The 19,688-nt window shown below is 39.3% G+C and overlaps 2 long non-coding RNA genes across 2 annotated transcripts; both read left to right on the plus strand.

Annotated features, from left to right (window-relative positions):
- Nucleotides 1–323: 323 nt before the first annotated feature.
- On the plus strand, nucleotides 324–10,059 carry LOC110345678 (uncharacterized). The gene is made up of 4 exons (XR_002389171.2): nucleotides 324–889; nucleotides 5,834–5,912; nucleotides 8,303–8,414; nucleotides 9,898–10,059. It is a non-coding gene; the product is annotated as an uncharacterized LOC110345678 (long non-coding RNA).
- A 2,103-nt stretch (nucleotides 10,060–12,162) lies between these two features.
- Nucleotides 12,163–19,465, plus strand: LOC147826449 (uncharacterized). The gene is made up of 2 exons (XR_015439552.1): nucleotides 12,163–12,448; nucleotides 19,189–19,465. It is a non-coding gene; the product is annotated as an uncharacterized LOC147826449 (long non-coding RNA).
- Nucleotides 19,466–19,688: the final 223 nt, after the last annotated feature.

Below are 19,688 nucleotides of genomic sequence, written 5' to 3' on the forward strand. Positions count from 1 at the left end.
AGTCCAGACTCCAAGGGAGAGAAAACAGACTTTACTTTTTTAGGGGTACCGGGGATCGAACTTGGGACCTTGTGCTTGCGAGGCAGGCAGCGGAACCACTGAGCTAAATCCCCGGCCCAGACTTTACTTTTTTGGAAGATCTATTGAAGAATTTATGGTCTCCTTATACCAGTACAACACAAAAGAAGAGACTAGAGGGTGGAATTCTACATTATTCTACTCACAGAGCGACTATAATGGGCAGGGTTCTCAGAGACACAGAATCAATAGGATATACAGAGATATATGAGAAGAGATTTACTGGGGAAGTAGCTCACATTATTATGGAAATTGAGGAGGCCCAGAACAGGCTGCTTGAAAGCTAAAGAATCCGGGATGCCAGTAGCATGGCTCAGTCCAAATCTAAAGGCCTGAGAACCTCAGGTAGAGGAGGATTCTGATGTAATTCCTGGAGTTCAAAAGCCAAAGACTCTAGAGTTCTGATATCCAAGGGAGGAGAAGAAGAATGTATGCCAGCTCCTGGAGACAGAGAGAGTGAGACCATACCCTTTCCTTTGTTTTTGTTCTATCTGGGCTCCTAGCCTATTGCTCACCCACAATGAGACAGGATCTCCCTACTGCATCCATTGACTCACATGCCAATCTATACTCCCAAATAATGCTGTATTAGTTCTCTTGGTATTCCTTAACTCAGTGAAGGAGACACCTAGAATTAATTAACACAGCACTGATTTTCCCAGGACTAAGCCATTTCCAAGGACTTTTGGAGCTAAAGTCAAGTCACTCCAGGCTGAGTCAGCTGGTCCTTCTGCTCAGCTCCACTCTTGATCACCTCAACTCCAACAGACATTGAGGGTCTTCCCAGTTTTCGGGCATCTTCTTGTAAGGGGTATGTATTTATGTAGGTATATGATTCAAGGAGATATTCAGGAAACTGCTTTCAGAGACTGAGGCTTCTGAATATAAGGAGAATTAAATGCACTACAGTAGAAAAGCAAATTAGGCAAGGAATGTTTCATGTTGTCTTTCCCACAAGTCACTGTCAGAGCTTATTTTCACCTCATGTGGCTTGCACTTTGCTCTTCCTCTGAATCCTCCATAGCCAAGTGTCCACAGTTGGAGGAATATCTCAGTGTAGCAAAAGAGCAGAGAATACAGGTTCAAATTCCTCCTTTGCCACACCTATTATAATGTGACTTTGAGCAGATCTTAATCCTCTCTGAGTTCTAGTTCCTTCATCTCAAAAGAAGGGATGATTTTTTTTTCCATAACTTCATCATATTGGTTTTAATTTTTACTGTGAAGTTCAGTGTTGATAGTACATTATGCACCAGCATTTAACAAACATCATAAAATTATTTTACTGACCCTGGACAAGTTAACCCATCAAAATGTGAAGGCCCACGGGCACCTGTGGGGGCTTCTGCCAAGAGACACTGGCTACTACCTTTCAGAACTGAAGTTCTCTATTCACTTCCCATTGTTTGCTTTTAAGGGGATTATTAATTTGCTTTGGATGGTTCAGAAGGGATGATTTTTACCTGCTTGTCCACTTCTGAAGATCTATATCAATGTGGCGAATGTTTTAGAGGTTTACAACCCAAACCCACTTATTTAGCACAAAGTGCCAACACTACAATTAAACCTGAATATCTGATGCTCAGCTGCTGGAGCAACTTGGCTGACAGTGAGGGCTCTGAGTGCCTGCTGTGGCACACGTGCCATCGGTTCGCCACCACTGGTCCATATGCTCATCAAATAAGAAATCATATATGTGTTCAACATATTTATCAATGACTTAGATGTTCTTGGATAGCATAACAGAATTTTGAGGCCACATGCACCTTTGGAAGGAATTCTAGTACAACACATAATACTCAGTATTCAAAATGATTTAACAGGCTAGAATGCTAAACTTATTGAGATGAGCTTCAACAGAAAAAATGAAAAGTTTTGAACTTTAGTTTTAAAAAAATCTCAAGTACAAAGTGAAGAACATGGATTAGCAGCAAAACATGTGAGAGGATTATGGAGGTTTAGTTGACAGTAGTCTGAGTATGAGTCAACAGTACCACATGTCTACCAAAAAATTAAAGCCAGAACAGCCTGGGCTGACTGAGTGAAGGTTGTTCAGAACTATATCACGAGAGTGATCAGCATTCTTTAATCTGAAATGGAGGAGTCACATCTGGAGTATGTATTCATTTGAGGATCTCAGCATTTTAAAGGATTTGAACATCAACTGAAGCCTGCCAAAGAAGAATGTACAAAATGGATTGAGAACCCCAAACTTAGGATGGCTAGCCTAAAGAACCAAAACACCAGGATTAATGGACAGATTTCTTTAAATACACAAGAAGTAAAAGATTGATTTGTGTGGCCTCAAGTACAAAGAATTAAGGCCAGGGTGTAGGATCTTCAGAAAACTAGATTTTATCTATTATAAGGAATAAGCTTGTACAGAACTGGGTCCAAGCCAAGGGACTTTCCTTGAAGCAGAGCTTAGAATGAAGCTGTCGAGTGCTAGGGCACAAGGACCATAAGTCAGACTATATTTTCTAAAGACAGCAATGCCAGTGTATATCCCAACACACTTGTTCTTACAGTGTGATGTTACTTCTCCCCCATTTATGGACAGAACAGAAATTATCTTCCCTGAATTAGAGCAGATCTTTGTTACTGTCTTGACTAGTAGAGAAAATCATACTGTATGACTTCCAAAGATGTTATAAAAAGTACACATCTTCTTCCCAGCTCTCTCTTGGTATTCTTTCCCTGGGAACCCATTATCCATGGTATGAATAAGCCCAGCAGCCACATGGAAAAGCCTCATGCGTGTGTTCTAGCTACAGCACCAGATGATTAAGTCATCCCAGCTAACAATCAACATCAACCACTACTTATGTGAGCAAACAAACCTTTCCCCTTCTTCCAACCTTCAAGATGTTGTACCCAAGGCCCTAAGCATTATGGGGCTACATCCTGCCTGAATTTCTGACTTACAGAACCCAGAACATAATAATGGTTGTTTTATACTTTGAAGTAATAGCAAAAGTGACTGGAAAAGAGTTTTACCTAAAGAGTACTGTTACGGTTTATATTTGGATGTCACCCAAGAGCCCATGCTCTCATAGGTGGGGTTTTTAGAAGAGGATTAGAGCATGGAGCCTATTGCTAACTTGCTCTTAGGAGTTGGGGCCTGGTTATAGGTGGGTCACTGGGCGCATGGCCTGGAAGGGCATATTTCCCTTCTCTGATTGTCCTTTTGCTCAGTTTCCTAGATGCCATCATGTGAGCAGCCAGGTCTTCCCACCATGCCTTCCTGCCTTGAAGCCGGCCAACTATCGACTAAAAATATGAGCCAAAATAAATCTCTCCTTGTTTAAACGGCAAGTATTTTGTCCCAGTGATGAGGAAAGTGACCAAGACAAGTACTGTAGCTCTCTATCCAAGAGGAAGCATGAGAAAGCCTGAGTGATGACTAGGACAGGAAGGACGGGATATCAAAAGGTGGGAAAGGGTATTGGGAGAATAAAGTAAGGAGCAAGGGATAGAACAAATGGGATCAGAGGATTCAGAAGCTAAATATGAGATCAGAATGTAAAGGAGCTAAATCTGAGAACATGAGACCTGTAGGCCTGCAGTAAGTAGATGTTTACTTTACAAAGCACCTGGCCTATCTTACAACAAGGAATGAATGGTTCCATGTCAGGAAGTTAGAGAATGCTGTTTCGGAAATCAGTGGGAGTGTTTAAGCTTATGTAGGAAAGATTTGGATATGATGCGTGACTGGACTAGATGATCTTTAATATTCCTTCCAATCCTGAAATTTTATGAAGTTCTTAGAAAATAATAAAACATGGTGCAGATGCTATTATTTAGTATTAATGGATAGTATTTATGGATCTTATAAAAGGTTTTCTGTCAGTCAACTTTCTATCACTGTGACAAAATACCTGAGACAATCAACTTCTTAAAGAAAAGGGTTATTTTGGCTCATGATTTCAGTCCATGGTAACTGAGCCCCATCGCCTATGGGCCTGTGGTGCAACAATACATTATGTGGGATTGAATGGCAAGAAAATTTCTCACATCATGGCAGCAAAGCAAAAAAAAGAGAAGCAGGAGGGTGCTTGGTTCCCAAAAACCCTTAAAAGGCACACTCCAGGAGACCTAACTTCCTCCCACTAGGCCTTCCCTCTTAAATGTTCTAACATTTCCCACTACCACCACAGGCTGGAGACAAACACTTTGGGGAGATTTAATATCCAAACTATAGCAGCCTTATCAGAAAGATGTGGGTATCAGAAAGAAAGCCAAGTCAAAAGATAAATTATTCTAACCTAGTTGGAGGAGACAAGTGGAAGCTGTTGGTGGCAAGGTACAGTAGATTCCCAAAACTTCATCCATCCTACTGTGACCTTTAGTCACACATCAGATTTGAGGCATCAAGATTTATAAACTTAAAAAGATGAGAATGGATGATGAGCAAGAAAGAAGTCCATACAGGAAGCAGATAATACTTTAACCAAGCATTTAAGAATAGAAAAGAGGCAACCCTAATTCATGTGGCCATATTTGTGAAACAAATTAAGACATTACTAGAGAATAGAGGTAAAGACAACCAACATAAAATAGCAGCTCTTGCCTTATGCTTTCCAAATAGTGCATTACATCCCTATTGATCCATTTGTTACAATAGCTTTTAATTATTTGATCAATTGGACTGACTTTTAACTTCTAAAGAGTATGGATTTGATATCTTCTTGTCCCCAGTGATTTACATAATATTTAAAAACACCAACAACTCAATAATTGTATGATAAGTGTGCAGACAAAGGGAATAGCTAGCTGGCTGGCTGGCTGGCTGGCTAAAAGGATGGATAGAAGGATGGATGGATGGATGGATGGATGGATGGATAAATGGATGGATGGATGATAATGTTTTTGGATCCATGAAGGCTGGGAAGCCTACCATACAAGTGTGGATTTGTTCTTCTAGTGCTTTGATATTTTGCAGGGAACATTTCATGGTCCTGTTATGGTTTATATCTAGATGTCCCCCCAGAGCCTTATGTGCTCATAGGTAAGGCTTTTGGGTGGTGATTAGATCATTCAGGCATGATACTCAGCAGTGGATTAGTCCACTAGCGAAATGTTTTGTTGGGAGATGAAACCTGGTCTGAGGAGGTGGGTCACTAGGGGCATATCATAGAAGGTTTTATCTTCCTCCCTCTGCCCTTGATCCCTCTTTCTGCTTCCTGCCTATTATGCCATGAGCAAGCTTCCTCTATCATGGCCCTTTGCTAGGCCACTCTGCCTTAGAGCCAACCAACTATGGACTGAAATCTCTACAAACTGTGACCCAAAATAAACCTTTCCTCCTTTGAGTTATGTTGTGTCTCAGCAACAGGAAGGTAGTTGAGACAGGTCCTAAAACTGAAAGACTCTGTATTTTTAAGCATTTTGCTTCTCCTAATGACTATAGCTAACCGCCATTGTCTTCTTTTGAGTTATCCAAGTAGCAGGTGACAAAGATTTAGGTCCAAGTACCTTATTGGATAGGTGATCCAAGGAAGCACTGGTAAGAGAGAGGGGAATTAAGACAGTCAAAGGAAGGAAATGAGTAAAAGGGAATTAATGAGTTGACTCCTATAGGAAACTGGGGTTTAATCCTTATGTGAATCTCTGGTAAATAGTGAAGAAGACATCTGAGAGTTGGCTCACCCAAGGAGCAAGGGACCTGGACTATTTATCCACCAGCTACCATCTCTCATTGGGTGTGCACAACTCCTGATCAGGTTAACTCTCAGTATTTCTGGTCTTCCCCCAGTGCAAGCAAAGTAAGTACCTGTGGCCAAAGAATGGAAAGTCATGAGTTCCTGGGCAAGAAGTCATCTACCATAGATAAGGTGAGTGCTGAGGGATTAACTGAAGGGAACCTACAACATTTGCTAAGAGTTTCCTCCAATCTATTCCCCAACACCCTGATCTTTTGCATGGGGACAAAGATGAGGCACCTGAGTGCCAGACCACTCTCTGGTCTTGGGCTGAGGGGGATTTCTTCTTGGCAGGGAAGCTGAGGTCAATCCCATGTCACATTCACTGTGATATATTTGGGTACTCTAGAAGCTACACAGTTATTTACTGTCCTTTCTCAAGCTTTATACTACATCCTTTCTACCTATCCCCATGCTGTACTTATGCTTCAGTTAATTCTTCCTCTTATACACAGCTATATTTTTTTCATCAAAATGTTGTCATTAAAACCCTTTGCTTTTGCAAAGTTCCTTGTCTCTGCCTCACTTTTCCACATGTCGTAGCACTGAAGAGACCCGGGAAGGTCTGATAGTGATAAAGAACTTGAGGCTGAGGAACTGGAAATAACTTTCACAAGGTTACCTAGCGAGATTAAAACAGAGCTAGGACTAGAATCCAGATCTCTAGATTCTAGGCTAAAAGTTGACAAACTACAGCCCCTTGGGCAATCCAGTTTACTTTCTGGTTCTGTAAATAAAGTTTAATAATGACATGAATTTATATATTATATTTAGCTCCTTTCATGCTACAACAGCAGATTTGAGTAGTTGCAACAGCAAGTACATGGCCCACAGAGCCAAAATATTTATTATCTGGCCCTTTATAGAAAATGTTCACCCTTTTCTAGGCCATCGCTTTTTCTATTATCCCCTAATAATTTAATTAATAATTGATTTAATAATTTAATTTCTAAAAGTCTCACCTTATGTACAGTCACAATATCCTCTCACATATAGTCTTCCATGTATATTTCACGGTAACCTATAAAAGTATGCAGATGAGAAAATTAACCCAGAGAAAGATGAAATGACATGTCCAAGATTACTCACCTGGTTAAGCAGAAGAAAACTCAAATCCACTTCTTTGGTCCTTAAGTCTACTGTTACTGCCCAGCCTCTGCTCCCCAAGCTCTGTCATGACTGTCCTTATTTTAATTCCAAAATACTCATCCACCCAAGCTTTAGGCTCCTTTGATAGATATGTGGCTTTTTGCATGGAGTGAGTAATATTAGGGGTATATCTCTCTTGTTTTTCTTGCTGCTCAAATCCAAACCTTCCATCTTGCCTCTTATCTTTTGGTCTCATATCCACCTTTAGTTTAACATCTAAATACCCACGTATTTGGTCAGTCATCTCATTCAATGGACTCATGACTTTCTGTATGGCTTGAGTAATAATTATATGTCACTCACGTTTCCTTTTTCCTCTAGTACAAGCTAAATTTTAAAAATCCAAGATCATACTTGGCTACCGCAGCAAATCAAATCCCTATAACATTTTCTAAAGTACTTTCTCTAAATGTCTCTAAAATCCATATATTACATCTTTTTCTCATTGTAGACTGGTGAGCAGTCCAGTACCAGCCCACACTGTGAGTGGCACAGGAAGAACCCCATCTTTATTTTCTGAGATGTGCTGGTTTTCTTTTATGTGCTCCTTACTATGTTCCTCTTCCACCTTCTCATTACTGGCTTTGATTACTTCCTTATTTCTCTGTATGAAGTAGGATTGAGGAGGTTTTTGTTCCTTGATAAACTCTGCTTACCAAAAATATACTCGCTCCTGGTTTATTTATCCTCCAGGGAATGACACACCAGGCCAGGCTCTCTGTCACTCTGAGGACTCTGTCTACATTTGGGTGGCATATGCCATGTAGCCAGAGCCAAGGGAGGGACTGTTTAACATCTCTGTGACAGGAAGTGTCACTTCCTCATTGGGATCCAAGCTGAAAATAGATTTCCCTACTGGGTAGAGTCAGTGTAACCATAACACTAACTCTGTCTTCTCATTACTCTGAGAACTACTTCTCCCCTTTGCTCTCCTCCACACCTGGAGAAAGCCCTGCTTGATTGATTGACTGACTGCATTCCTCCTTGATCATATTATTCTGAATATCAAGTAGCCAGAACATTCATTGACTGACAGTTACCTTGCTGGAAAGCCTACTTGTTCCCATTGATTCAAATCTCCCTTAAAGCTACTAAGAATAGGTACATGGGCATTTTCTTAATTAGAAGAGATGGGGCATATTTTAAACTACACCAACCTCATCTGAAGTGTTAATTGCTGAAATACACTGTGAAATAACACTTTTAAATGGATAAAATTTTGGCCTTTATTCCTGGTTTGTGTTTAGACTTTGATGACTAAATTTCTTTAGAAGACAAATTATTTTGGGAACAGTTTGGGAATAGAACTGGCTTCAGTTCAAATTAAAGTTTATCACGATCATGAATTTGCCCCCTTCATCTCCATCTTTTAGCTCTGTGGTTTAATTCTCCCTCGTTTCAAAGGCAAGAGATCGCAACACTGACAGAGGCAGGAAAGCACTGTGGGAAGGGAAGGAGCGTCAGACTCTGGGACGCCCTTTACAGGTAAGTGCTGTTGGGAGTACTAGGAAAGAAAAAGGTCCACTTTCAGTCACTGGGAATTTTTGTAAAGATCTAAAGTACTAAACTTTTCAAAGATGCAAGGCATGTCTTATTAAATTAAAATCTTGAACAAATGCCAAAAAAGTACTGTAGTTTTAGAAGCCTTTGACAAATGTAAAGATTCTGTTTCCTCAGTCCATCAAAGTCCCATATCCCAGGAAAACTGAGACTAACAGCTTTCAAAACAATTTAAATCCCTAAATCACAACATTCTGTAAGCTTGTGGGCTATCATCAGAATTCAGGGTAATCCAAAGATCATCTTCCTTTTTCCTGGACTTCCTCATTCATGATGATTTTAGCATCTTATGTTTAAAAATAAGGACAACATGACATGATGCCATTTTCCCTCTGCTGTTTAAACAAAAAAGAATTGCTGAATTCACGCATGACTGTCACTCACAGCCCCAACATGCCACTGACACTTTTTTAAAATTATTTTTTCTTTCAACCTAAGGGTGACAATTTCTGCATAAAATAAATCCTCCATCAATCCAGAAGCAAAATCATTCCACTTTTTTGGCACACCACATTTCATGGAAGGAGAAATTGGAAAGAAATCCAGCTGATAGACAGCACATTTGTTTAAAGCAACTTCCCAGTCTGTCTCCCAGAGTTACATAGGCTACATCCACTGATTTCTTCCTCATTCTGCATCTGTGGATTTGGTCGGTGCTGATTGGTCAGTTAAAATGTTAAAATTGGTTAGTTAAAATGTTGACTGTTAGATGTGTTAAGATAATGACCATCAAATGAAGAGTAAATATTATTTGATACACTATCCTTGCTAAAACAAAAAATTAGGCCAGACCATTTCAATATGAGTCAAACCTTCATTTTAACTGATTAAAAAAACTGGAATCCAAATTCTTTGAGTATTCAGGCTAAACTGTTACATCATCTGTAAAATGAGAGCACTCCTCTAGAAAGTTCTTCACTGATCCCACAAATACTTATTAAGTGCTTAATTTGTGACAAACGGGGAGTTCAATACTGGGAATATAGGCTTCAACAAAGCCTATTCATACAACTTATAGGGTAGGGGAAGATATATATTAAACATATCATAATATAAATAATTCACAATTGCAATTGTGGTAAGTGCTATAAAGAGAAAGTATGAGGTATTATAAAAATCTATATATCATATGGACAGAGGGCCTAATCTAAGATTCTTAAATCCCAGCAGTAACCACAGGTACAAAGGCACTGAGGTCTAAAGGCCCTGCTCTTTAGAGAAAATGGGAGTAGCAAAATAGAGCCAAAACAATATAAGTGTGTAACCAGAGATAAGGCCAGAGATCAAGCAGTGACTAGATCAATCAGAACCTTGTTGAGCAAGGGAGACTTTATCCAAATAGCAATGGGAAATGGTGAATGAGACTTCTATTGGTCCCCTAATATCTGTCCTATCGTTCTTCCTCTAGCAACAAAATCCCTGAAGTCTAGGTAGGCATGTGGCTGCTGAAAATAAAAAGTACATTTCCCAGAATCCCATTTGATTCCATTCTGGCCAATCAATTGGGCATAAGCCAAAGTTGTGGAAGCAAGTTCCAGGAAGTGTCCTTAAAGAAGAAGGTATGTTCTTTTCTCCATGTGGTAGACACACTAACATGATTGTAGGAGTTTGAGTAGTCACCTTGGACCAGGAGGCAAAAGCCACATTCTGGGGATGGCAGCACTAGATGAGAGAACCCTGAGCACCTGTCATCAAGGGAAACACACTAGTCCTGGATGGAGACCCCTGGGCTTCTACTTGAGGGGAAAATGACACTGGATTACACTTTTGATCAAGCCACTCTTATTATAGGTTTCCAATCAGTCTTCAATAATTGATAATGAAATCATTTCTTAAAAATTGAATTTAAAGAAAGCCTTTCATGATGAGGTTATGATCTCTTAAATCAACAAATTTCTATGACTTTTACCACATACTTGAATATTTAATATAAGAAACAAACCAAGAAAAACTTTCTTGCTTACTCATTGATTTTTTTTTCATTCATTCACTTAATCATTTGGCACCTGCTATATACAGAGCACTAGTAGGTATTGTAGAAGGAAAAATTCACCAACCATTTGATGCCCACCATACAAGGACTTATAATTTAGAAACACAGGAAGCAGTCACTAATAAAATGCAGATGACCAATTAAGACAGTTAAGGAAAAGCTAATGTTAAAGACATTCATGGAGATAACAAAGCTATAATGCATTGAGTCCAGGAAAGCTACCCCACAGCTCCAGTTAGTAAAATGCCTCTACTCCTGTTTAGAAGCTATCTAAATGCATACTCTAAGACACAGAGTTTCAGCACAGTGAGAAACTTTAGAGAAAGCTTTTATTTGTTCAATTCAGCAATTAATAAGACTCTGCTGGCCTGGTGCCCGGGACTTGCCTGGTTGGGGTCTGTGGCGCGGAAAACGTGGCAGGCCATCTGCGACTCGGGGTCGTCGGGCTGCTCTTTGATCAGATACTAAAGAAAGTTTCCTCAAACTCGAAAGATGGATACGAAGAAAGAGAGAAGAAGAGGGCTTAGATCCTGTGAATCTCCAGAGGGGCTATCTCGGTTGTGTCCCCCTTGGCTGACCCGGTGAAGGGGGACCGTGGAACCCCAAGCAGAAGCCTATGCTGCCTTACCCAGGAGTTGCCCAGAAACTTACAAGACCTCAGCATTTTCCCATGCCCATCATGCAAAGAAAGCAAGAGAAGGAAGGCGAGAGATAGGCAGACAATCAGAAACAGCCTCTGGAAATGACCGATATGACATGTATGGCAAAGCGACCGGCAGCCTGTCTTTTCATGCAGCAAGAGAAGAGGGACAGACAAGCCAGAACAGCACATGAAACAGGCCTTGCTGTCAGGAGGATGACAAGGCAGTCTGCTGCCCTGCCTACCCGTACTAGGACATATAGCAAAGGCCCAAGATAATGGCACTGGAGGAGGTCTAGACATCATCAGATCCAGCCTGAAGCTGAAAGAAGAGGCTTCAGAAAGAATTCTTTTAAAAAATGTGTTTGTTGTTGTGCAGGAGAGAGACAATGACACAGAATATATAGTATAATTGAATTTCTGGTTCATATAACAAGTTGGCTTAGTATAGAAGGTCTCAGTCACCCAGAGTCCAAATATATAAAAATGCTACTTCCATAGGAAAAAAATCTTAAGTAGCTATGAAAACAAGAAAAAAATTTCCAGTGCCAGAAATGAAGAGTTAAGTCAAAACTAGAGTGGTAAGTGCACCTGAAACTAATGGCTTATGAGATACTGAACCTAGAACTAGATCCCATTGGCTAGGGAAGACATTTTGATGTCCATGTGGGATTAGAGATGAAGCTAATAGAAGTTGGGAGCTGAAACTGAGCTCTCTGATCAGAGACAGAAGCTACAGCCTGACAAGCTGTCTCATATGTCATCAGCCAGTTGACAGGGAGAAGCGAGGATTGGCATAGCCTGAATTAACATTATGCGTATCATGGGAGAAATGGAAGTTAAAAATAAAAACAATCCTGACTAGTGAAAAAAACAAAAAAAAGACTCTGCTGACCTGAGCAGACCACTCAAGCAAAGTAAATAGGCAAAGATCATTTCTTCCTTTGAAATCAGGGATTAACAAAGAAAACTCAGGCAAACATTGGGCTTCAAACACCTGCTGATGAAATCTGTTTTGTCACTGTTATTGCCAAAGCCAGTCCTCAACCATGGGTTTATCAGAGTTGCTGAGATCTTACTTAAGAACTAATGCTGCAAGTCGCGCAGAACGCGCCGAATCAGCCCGCGCCGAATCAGCCCGCTGCAGACAGGCAGGTCTGCGGACGCCCTAGCAACGTCGCCAGTCGCACGGAACTCGCCGAATCAGCCCGCGCGCCCTGGCAGCAATCCACTAGACACCACCCCCCACCCCGCTCCTCGGTACAGCCACCTGGTTCCACAGTACAAAGGTGCAGAGGACACCGGACCACCAGACCACTGTACTGGGTAAGTTGGAGTCATCTTCACCTCCCATCAGGACCAGGACTGTCTTCAGGGGAAGGGCAGCTGCAACCTGCAATACAACTCTGCAGAGTCCAACCCTACAGGAGGACAGGGAGCTCAACCTGGGACTTGCAGCCAGAAATCTGCCTGGATCTCATGGGTCTGCGACCAGCTTGCTGAGACTCATTGACTTATATCTGCACACTGCTGCCCACGCTGTCTATTGTGACAGCATAGACATACCCTGAAAGAGGCCCTTCATCTTCATGGTTATTTTTTATTCCCAAAATTAGTTTTATTATTTGGGGTTTTTTCTCTTTTCTTTCTTTCTTTTTTTTTTTTTTTGCTCCTCTTATCTTTAAATTTTTCCCTACTCTTTGCAAATATTTGCTTTTCTCTCCTTTTTTTCTTTTCTTCTTTCTTTTCTCTTTCCTTTCTCTCTCTCTTACACTCACTTTCTTGCTCTCCCACATTGTTCATCTTTCCTTTTTGTCCCGGTTTTGGTCCTCAGTCGGAGTCCTTCTTTATTTTCCTATTATTCTCTTTTTCCTTCTCACCTGTGTCCTCTGGCCACACTGCTAACCTTCCCCTATCCTTCTTCCCATCTATCCCTCCCTTCCCAACCCCTTCTAACTCCCCATCCCAAAGGGTAAAGTTGTTATACTGAAGAGTTTATTCACTATATGTTGGGTTGGTCCTCGATCTTGATTTAATTCACACAGCTAAAGGTGATAGATTAATAACTACCACAAATTGTCATTCTTTAAGAGGTATTTGATGCTATGGTGTTGCTGATTGTATGACTTGGGCTAAGGTGTCATGATTGATCTAAACAGTTTTCCTTCCTGGTATAATGAAAATGAGATAGCCTCAGAGTAATTATAGACTCAAAACCTAAAGACCAGCTATATCTGGTAGACACCTCTGAGAAGCAATCATTCCATAAGGGTTTTAAATAGATCAACAAAGATACTTACAATAAACAACTTCATAATATCAACCAGGAACTAAACTAGGGACCGTACCAAAAACAAAAATGAGCAGGCATTTAAGCAAGTCACAAACCCAGACTTTCACCCCACAAAAGGCAATTTCTGGGGGAAATGAGATGCAAAAGTCTGATAATCAACCACCTGGACACCCTGAACTGATAGCACAGGAAGTAACAAAACAGATGAATGAAGCTCTAGAAAAATTCAAAGCAGAAATAATCTCCCAGATATCCGCAGAGATGGTGAGAAGAGTGAAAGATATGATTAGAGGATCCAGAACAGAAACAGATAAAAAAAAATAGATGAGCTCAGAAACATGCTGGAGCCATGAATACCCAGCATAAGAAAGAAATGGAAACCATGATCGCCCAACAAAGAAAGAAATGGAATCCATGAAACAGATTCAAACAGATATTCAAGAAATCAAAAACTCCATTGAAAGTTTTCACAGCAGATTAAGGGAATCTGAAGACAGAATATCAGATATAGAAGACAGGATCGCGGTTAGAGAACATGAAAATAGAGATTTCTTAAAAATAGTAAGGGACCACGAGAAATCAATCCAACAACTGCTAGACGATGCAAAGAAGAATAACATAAGACTGATAGGAGTCCATGAAAAAACAAGAGAAAGCACAATTGACATAAAAAACTGTTCACAGCAGTAATAGTGGAAAACTTCCCAGACAGAGGTAGAGAATTGGACATAGAGGTAAGTGAGGCATATAGAATTCCAACTAGCCATGATCAAAAAAAATCTACATCTAGACAAAAAATAGTCAAGATCCCAGAAACCCAACAGAAAAATAAAATCCTACAAGCAGTTAGAGAAAAGAAACAAATCACCTGCAAAGGAAAGCCCGTCAGAATCACAGCAGACTTCTCAACACAAACCCTCAAGTCAAGGAGAGCCTGGAGTGAAGTATTTCAAGCACTAAAAGAAAATAACTTCCAACCTAGACTATTGTATCCTGCAAAATTATCTTTCAAAATCGATGGGGAAATTAGATACTTCCACGACAAAGAACAGCTGAGAAATTTCATGAACACCAAACCAGCACTACAAGCAATTCTAAACAATATCCTAGAAAAAAGCAATGAAGGTCACAACTCCATGAGGCCCAACAGAGGGAAGCCACCAGGCAAGGTAAGACACTAAAGGGAAAGGGGGAAAAAATAAGAAATAAAGGAGCCAACAAAAGTAAAACATCATGACAAGGATAAATTAATATCTATCAATTATAACCCTCAATGTTAATGGCCTCAATTCACCAATCAAAAGAAATAGACTGGCAGAATGGATTAAAAAGGAAAATGCAACAATATGCTGTATACAAGAAACATACCTAACTCAAAAAGAAACTCATAGACTGAAAGTAAAAGGATGGAAAACAGTTCTCCATGCCACAGGAACCCAGAAGAAAGCAGGGGTAACAATCTTATTTGCAGACAAAGTAGATTTCAAACCAAAACTAATTAAGAGAAACAAAGATGGTTACTACATCCTTGTGAAGGGAACAATCCAAGAGGAAGAGATGACAATCCTAAATATATATGCACCAAATACAAATGCCCCCAACTATACAAAACAAATATTAATAGAAATGAAAAACCAAATAAACACTAACACAATTGTAGTGGGGGACCTCAATACTATCACAAATAGACAGATAATCTAGACAAAAAGTTAACAAGGAAATTCTAGAACTGAACTAAGCTACTGAACAAATGGATGTAATAGATGTTTACAGAGTGCTCCACCCCACGAAATCAGAATACACATTCTTTTTGGCTGCACACGGGTCATTCTCCAGAATAGATCACATGCTAGCTCATAGGACATATCTAAGTAAATGTAAAAGAATAGAAGTTACCTGCTGTATATTATCAGACCATAGTGCAATAAAATTGGAGATCAATAACATAAGAAACCGCAAAGCCCCAATAAACACATGGAAACTGAATAACACCCTCTTGAACAACCAATGGGTCACAGAAGTAATTAAAGAAGAAATTAAACAGTTTCTACAAGTAAATGAAAATGCCAGTAAAACATACAGGAATCTATGGGACACAATGAAAGCAGTTCTACGTGGGAAATTCATAGCAGTGAATGCCCATATTAGGAAAACAGAGAAAACTCAGATAAATAACCTAATGCAGAACCTCATGCTCCTAGAAAAAGAAGAGCATAATGAATCCAAAGCTTGTACAAGAGAGGAAATTATAAGCATCAAAGCAGAAATCAATGCAATGGAGACTAAAAGAACAATACAATAAATCAATGATTCAAAGAGTTGTTTTTTTAAAAGAATAAATAAAATCAATAAACCTTTAGCCAACCTTATCAAAAAAAGGGAAAAAAAGGCACAAATACATGCAATTAAGAATGAAAAAGGTGAAGTCACAACAGATCCAACAGAAATCCAGAGGCTCAACAATACCTACTTCAAGAACCTCTACTCCAATAAAATGGAAAACACAGAAGAAATGGGCAGATTCCTAGATACATACGAAATGCCGAAGTTAAATGAAGAAGATATAGAAATTCTAAACATCCCAAATACAATGAGTGAAATTGAAAATGTAATAAAATATTTACCAACAAAGTAAAGCCCAGGTCCAGATGGCTTCACTGTTGAATTTTACAAGACGTTTAAAGAAGAACTAATGCCATTACTATTTAAACTCATCAAGGAAATTGAAAGGGAAGCAATACTTCCAAATTCATTCCTGGAAGCAAGTGTTACTTTGGTTGGAAAGACCCAACCAAAAAAGAACTACAGGCCAATCTTCCTAATGAACACAGATGCAAAAATCCTCAACAAGATACTGGCAAACAGAATACAGAGGATCATCAAGAAGATCATACACCCTGACCAAGTCAGATTTACCCCAGGGATTCAAGGATGGTTCAACATTCGTAAATTAATAAATGTAATATACCACATTAACAGAGTCAAGGACAAAAACACAAAAACCATATGGTCATCTCAATAGATGCAGAAAAAGCATTCGACAAAATCCAGCACCCATTCATGATAAAAACCCTACAGAAAATTGGAATAGAAGGTCTTTATCTTAACCTGATTAAGGCTATCTATGAAAAACCAACAGCCAACATCATACCAAATGGTCAAAAACTGAAAACTTTCATGCTAAAATCAGGAACAAGACAAGGATGCCCACTATCACCACTCCTGTTCAATATAGTTCTGGAAACATTAGCCACAGCAATTAGAAAAGAGAAAGAAATAAAAGGAATAAAGATAGGAAAAGAAATTAAATTGTCATTATTTGCTGACAATATGATACTTTACATAGAAGACCCAAAAAACTCCACTGAAAGACTTCTAGACCTAATTGACAGATTCAGTAGAGTAGCTGGATACAAGGTCAACACTCAAAAATCAATAGCCTTCTTGTACACAAATAACAGACTCACTGAGAGAGAAATTAGGGAAACAATACCCTTTACAATAGCATCCAAAAAAATGAAATATCTAGAAATCAATCTAACAAAGGAAGCAAAAGACCTCTACACTGAAAACTACAGCACTCTGAAAAAAGAGATTGAAGAGGATACAACAAAATGGAAAGACAGCCCTTGCTCCTGGGTAGGAAGAACCAATATAGTGAAAATGGCCATACTTTCAAAACTACTATATAGATTCAATGGAATGCCAATTGAAATTCCAACAATATACTTTGCAGAACTAGAGAAAACAATCCAAAAATTCATCTGGAACCAGAAGAGACCTAGAATAGCTAAAGCAATTCTAAGCAACAGAGACATGGCTGGGGGTATCACAACCCCCAAATTGAAACTATACTACAAAGCTACTGTGATAAAATCAGCATGGTACTGGCAAAGGAACAGACCTGAGGATCAGTGGAATAGATTAGAAGATGCAGAAACAACTCCAGACATGCTCAGCCACCTCATCTTTGACAAAGGAGCCAACCACCATCATTGGAGGAAAGATAGCCTATTTAATAAATAGGAAAACTGGAAAAACTGTATTTCAACATGCCAAAAATTAAAACTAGACCCATACCTATCACCATGCACTAAACTAAGATCAAAATGGATTAAAGATATAAATATTAAAACAGAAACACTAAACTTGCTGGAAGATAAGTTAGGTAGAACTCTTGAAGACATTGGCATAGGAAAAGACTTCATGAACAAAACCTCAGCAGCATGGGAACTACCAGAAAGAAGCAACAACTGGGATCTCATCTTATTAAAAAGCTTCTGCACTGCAAAAGAAACCACCAACAGAGCTAACAGACAACCTACAATATGGGAAAAAAATTTTAGCAGCTGTACCTCAGACAAAGGACTGCTATCTAGAATATATAAAGAATTGAAAAAAATTAGACCCCCCCAAATTCAAAGACCCAATTCAAAAATGGGCATCTGAAATGAACAGACATTTCTAGACAAGGAAGTAAAAGCAGCAAACAAATATATGAAAAACTGTTCAACATCACTGGTCATTCAAGAGATACAGATGAAAACCACACTGAGATGCCACCTCGCCCCAGAAAGAATGGCTGCTATCAAGAAATCAACAAATAACAAATGCTGGTGGGGTTGTGGGGAGAAAGGAACCCTTCTCCATTGCTGGTGGGAGTGCAGACTGGTGCAACCACTGTGGAAGTCAGTATGGAGATACCTCAAAGAACTAGGACTAGAGGTCCCATTTGACCCAGCTATTCCCCTGCTGGGTATCTTTCCAAAAGAATTAAAAGAATCATACCACAGCGATATATGCACACCCATGTTTATAGTGGCACAGTTTGTAATAGCTAAAGTTTGGAAACAGCCCAAGTGTCCATCAACAGGAAACTGGATAAAGAAAATGTGGTTTTTAAATAAAATGGAGTACTACTCAGACATAAAGAATGAAAAACTAGAGTCATTTATAGCTAAATGGATGCATATCGAGGCCATACTCTTAAGTGAAATAAATAGGACACACATGTGTAAATACCGAATAGTTTCACTAGTGTGAGAAACTGATAGTGTAAACAAGGGTTAAAATGATTAAAATGAATAATTGATAATTTGAAATAGGAAAAAAGGTCCAAAGACGAAGGAGTGAAGGGAGGGGAAGGGGAAAGGAAAAGAGGGAAAGGAAAAACTATGAAAAAAGAAAAAAAATGGAAATGAAATCTATGTTAATAGGGAAGGGTGGAGGGGGTGAAGGGTGCACAGGTAATGGGGAAAAAAAAATAAGAACCAAGATACATCATGTACAGGTACAAACACCCAATGATAAACGTAAACGTATTGTATACCTAAAATGTACCAATAAAAGAACTAAAAAAAAAAATTAAAAAAAAAAAAAAGAATTAATGCTGCACGGGGCCAGGGATTTTGCTCAGTGGTTCCATTGCTTGCCTCGCAAGCACAAGGACCCAAGTTCGATCCCTGGTACCAAAAAAAAAAAGAATTAATGCTGCACGTTTATAGGAGAAAAACTTGATCCTGTGTTTAGAAGACAGTTCAATAACCAAAGGTCTCAGTAAACAATCTTTTAAGACCATTATGAGTACATGCCAGCTCAAGGAGGAAGCACATGGATGCACATAGGTGCTATAAAATCTTGTGTAAGCAGTGATAACGGGGAGTGAAGGGCCATTTTTTGGTATGTTTGTGCCACGGATTGTGCAAGGCTATGGAAATGCTTATTTAAAAGTCATAACAAATCTGTGAGAGTTTAACATTATCTCCTTTTACAGGATAAAATACTTGAGGCTGAAGAAGGTATGATTCACCTCGGTCATGGAACAAAGGCACAGTGAGACTACAATCAGATGTGTTCTGCCTGTTCAGTCAGCCACCTGAAGCTGACCCCCGGAGGTGGAGCGTTAGCAGATGGTCTCCAAAGGCATTTTCTGGTAAAAGACAAGCTATGGTCCTCCACCGCAAGCTTGTTTCCAAGTCTCAGGGATGTTCTCAGGTCCATTAATAATACTCTCTTTTTTTGGTAATAAATTTGTAAATTAATACAATAAATCAAGTGTCTCTATAGCTATCCTTCATATGATATGAAAACACTATGGTATCTGAAAATAGGCTCTCTCAGACACTATGGTGAAAACTTTTATAAGAAAAAGAATGAAATAAAAATGTGACAGTATTAACATTTCAAATTTTGGATTCACTGATTCTATTGGGTGATGGGTTATTTCTTTCTCATGTGAAAGTGTGGAGGTGGGTGGTTAGGCTACTGTAGTAG

The sequence above is a fragment of the Heterocephalus glaber genome, unplaced genomic scaffold (assembly GCF_053883595.1).
Source record: "Heterocephalus glaber isolate CG9 unplaced genomic scaffold, H.glaber_assembly_v1.0 deba00001472, whole genome shotgun sequence".
Classification (NCBI taxonomy): domain Eukaryota; kingdom Metazoa; phylum Chordata; class Mammalia; order Rodentia; family Bathyergidae; genus Heterocephalus; species Heterocephalus glaber.